This window comes from Cervus elaphus, chromosome X, assembly GCF_910594005.1.
Source record: "Cervus elaphus chromosome X, mCerEla1.1, whole genome shotgun sequence".
Classification (NCBI taxonomy): Eukaryota; Metazoa; Chordata; class Mammalia; order Artiodactyla; family Cervidae; genus Cervus; species Cervus elaphus.
In genome coordinates, this window is record NC_057848.1 from 138,423,416 (window position 1) to 138,427,726 (window position 4,311).

The window sequence follows — 4,311 nt, forward strand, 5'->3', positions numbered from 1 at the left end:
GAGTGTGTGGCCGATGGGAGCTGATCAACACCCCACGCACCTGTGTTTCCAGAGTCTTAGGGGAGGCGGGAAAAGGATGCTATTTCCTCAGGGAGGATGATATAGGTGGGCGTGTCACCAAGTCCAGCTCTGAGCGAAGTGAAGTCCAGGGAAGGACCATTCTAGGACTGAGCCGAGACCCATCTCTGAGGAGCCCTGGGGTCAGGAAGTCCTCTTATCTTACAAGCAGTGATATTTGGAGACGCGTTTCTCACCTTCAGCCACATTTCCCTGGTGGCTCAGACGGTAAAGCGTCTGCCTACAATGCAGGAGACCTGGGTTCGATCCCTGGCTCGGGAAGATCCCCTGGAGAAGGAAATGGCAACCCACTCCAGCATCCTTGCTTCGAAAATCCCGCAGACAGAGGAGCCTAGTAGGTTACAGTCCACAGGGTCGCAGAGTCGGACACGACTGAGCGGCTTCACTTCACTTCTCACCTTCAGGCAACTGAGGGAACAGTCGGCCAGACAGTACCGGAAAGCTCGCTGTGAGACGCCTGCTGCCAACATGAGGACCAGCTATGGTTTTATTTCTCTCTGGATAACACAACTCATTCTTACTGCCTTCACTGAATTAGACTGCAAAAGAAACGGCCAGTTTGGAAGAACCCACACTGAAAAATCAACATTCCCGACTCATCTTGAGATCACGACAGCACAGGGACGTATTTCTAAAGAGCCAGAAAGAACAGCGGCGAGTGGAAGAGAGATGTGGTCTTGCCAGACTATGGCATCACCTCACATGAACACAGAGCTGTGAGCAAGCAAGCGGACGTGAGACGCCACTGCAACATGATGGATCTCTTGGAAATAAATGCCCAGCACAAAATGGCCCCCACCACAGCCACTGATCTTTCAGTAACTTGCATTTATTCCTATTTCCCTCCTCTGTTCACTTTCCGCTCGCACAAAATAAAAAGACGCCAACTTGGTTTTATTTTTAAATCCTAAAATTAGTCAATAGATAAGCCCCTCAGGAAATGGGTTTGGCTCATAAATGAAGAGCCTTGCTCATGTTTCCTCTTGAAATGGATGTGATTACTCAAAATGCAGAGTGTTCTAATTGTCATATTTGTGGCAGAGCTGTTAGTGATTATTACATAGTTCACTTAAGCAACATAGTTTCCTTCTTTTTAATATTTTATTTCTGGTAAGCCAAAGTTTTTAGTAGGCTGGATTCTGTGCAGAATTGAGACAGAGACAAGGGTGAAGAATTCAGGATTTGCAATGACAATTCACCTCATGAATTTCATCTACTTCTAAAGCATATCCAATAGCAATAATGTAGGGGATTTTGTCACAAAAACCTGGCTACTTACATCTTATCTGTAATATGAGCAAAATGAGAGAGGAGCCTTAGCTTAGGACACCCTTTATTATCTTTTTTTTTTTTTTTTTGCATGAACTTTCCCAACTCTATCCCCACCATTATTCATGTTTCAGACATTTTTCCAGATTTGACATAACTTCTATTATTCAAGATATGGCAACAATATCATCCTTTCCACCATGGAAAGCCTTTCTCCCTGATTTTTCCTATGGGAAAAACATGGAAGAGAAAAAATAAAATGTTAAAAATTAGCAGAAGTACTTAAAATCATCCTGCTGCAATTCAACTATTTTCTCACATACTCTTAAGCTAACTTTGTATTTCAGGTTATCTGCTGGAAAGTTGTAAATTTCCTACATAAACAGACAGAAAAACGTTTAGAACGGTAGTGGTATAAAAACAGACATACAGATCAATGAAACAGGACAGAAAGCCCAGAAATAAATGCAGGCACTTATAGTCAAGTGCCTCTAGATGAAAGTGAAACAGGAGAGTGAAAAAGTTGGCTTAAAGTCAACATTCAGAAAACTAAGATCATGGCATCCGGTCCCATCACTTCATGGCAAATAGATGGGGAAACAATGGAAACAGTGACAGACTTTATTTTCTTGGGTTCCAAAATCCCAAGAAGATGGTGACTGCAGCCATGAAATTAAGATGCTTGGTCCTTGGAAGAAAAGCTATGGCCAACATAGACAGCATATTAAAAAGCAGAGACATTACTTTGCCAACAAAGATCTGTCTAGTCAAACCTATGGTTTTTCCAGTAGGCATGTATGCATGTGAAAGTTGGACCATAAAGAAAGCTGAGTGCTGAAGAATTGATGCTTTTGAACTGTGGTGTTGGAGAAGACTCTTGAGAGTCCCTTGGACTGCAAGGATATCCAACCAGTCAATCCTAAAGGAAATCAGTCCTGAATATTCATTGGAAGGACTGATGCTGAAGCTGAAACTCCAATACTTTGGCCATCTGGTGCAAAGAACTGACTCACTGGAAAAGACCCTGATGCTGGGAAAGACTGAAGACGGGAAGAGTGGGGGACGACAGAGGATGAGATAGTTGGATGGCATCACTGACTCGATGGACATGAGTTTGAGTAAGCTCTGGGAGTTAGTGATGGACAGGGAAGCCTGGCATGCTGCAGTCCATGGGGTCACAAAGAGTTGTACATGACTGAGCGACTGAACTGAAGTGACTTATGGTCAATTAAAACTACTGCAAAGGAGGCAAGAATATACAATGGAGAAAAGATAGTCTCTTCCACAAGTTGTGCTGAGAAAACTGGACAGGTACATGTGAAAGAAAGAAATTAGAACACTCTAACACGATATACAAAAATAAACTCAAGATGTATTAAAGACCTAAATGTGAGACTGGATACTATAAAACTTCTAGAGGAAAGCATTGGTAAACACTCTTTGACGTAAGTTGCAGCAATATTTTTTTTGAATCTGTCTCCTCGAGTAACAGAACTCAAAACAAAAATAAACAAATGGTACCTAATTAAACTTAAAAGCTTTTGCACAGCAAAGGAAACCATAAACAGAACAAGACAACCCACAAAGTGAGAGAAAATATTTGCAAATGATGCAGCCAACAAGGGATTAATCTCCAAAATACACAAAGAGTTCATACAGCTCAATATTAACAACACAAAACAAAGAACAATCCAATCAAAAAGCTAGCAGAGGTCTAAGTAGACATTTCTTCAAAGAAGACATACAAATGGCCAACAGGCACATGAAAAGATGTCCAACATCGTTAATTATTAGAGAAATACAAATCAAAACTACAATGAGGTATCCTCACATAGATCAGAATGGCCAACATCAAAAAATCTACAAATGAATGCTGGAGAGAGTGCAAAGTAAAGGGAACCCTTCTACATTGTGGGGATGTAAATTGGTGCAGCCACTATGGAGAAGAGTATGGATGTTTCTTAAAAGACTAAAAATAGAGCTACCATATCATCCTGCAATCCCACTCATGGACATCTCTCCGGAGAAAACTAAAGATACATGTACCCCAGTGTTCACAGAAGCACTATTTACAAAAACCAAGATATGGAAGCAACCTAAGATTCCACCCATCAACAGATGAACAGATAAAGAAAATGTGGTATATATACCCAATGGGATATTACTTAGCCATTAAAAAGAATGAAATAATTCCATTTGCAGCAACATGGATAGACCTGGAGATTATACTAAGTGAAATCAAAGAGAAATATATGATATCACTTATATGTGGAATCTAAGAAATGACATAAATGAATTTATTTACAAAATAGAAATAGACTCACATTGAAAATAAACTTATAATTACCAAAGGAGAAAGGCAGAGAGGGGAGGGATAAATTAGGCGTTTGGGATTGAAATATACACACTAATATATATGGAGTAGATAACCAACAAAGACCTACTGCATAGCACAAGGAACTATACTTAATATCTTGTAATACCTTGTAATAGAAAATAATCTAAACAAGAAAAAAATAAATATATATATAATCTTTCTGATTAATAATCTGATCTGTATTGAGTAGCATAAAATGAGAACACTTTTTAGTTTTTGTATCTTTACAGTGTTAGGGGTGGACTGAGCTCAGCTTGTTGGATTTCACTTGGAGTCTCTCATGATGTTGCATGACAACAATGGCTGGAGCTGGAACCACCTCAGAGCATTTCTTACTCACATGTCTGGTCGATGATGTTGTTTGGGACCTCAGCAGGAACTTTCAACAGAAATACCTACACCAGGCCTCTCTATGTGGATCGGGCTTCCATGCACCATATCAGAATTGTTCCATAGGCAAGTGTCCTAACAGAGCCAGCCAGAAGCCATATTGTCTTTTCTAAAGTAGCCTCAGAAGCTATACACCATCACTCTAGCTGGATTCTCTTTATTAGACACTATTAACTAAGGCTAGTCCACATTCAAAA

The 4,311-nt window shown here is 40.2% G+C and overlaps 1 non-coding gene across 1 annotated transcript; it reads left to right on the forward strand.

The window, feature by feature from the left end:
• Positions 1 to 267: 267 nt before the first annotated feature.
• On the forward strand, positions 268 to 339 carry TRNAC-ACA. Its single transcript has one exon. It is a non-coding gene; the product is annotated as a tRNA-Cys (tRNA).
• The last annotated feature ends 3,972 nt before the right edge of the window (positions 340 to 4,311 follow it).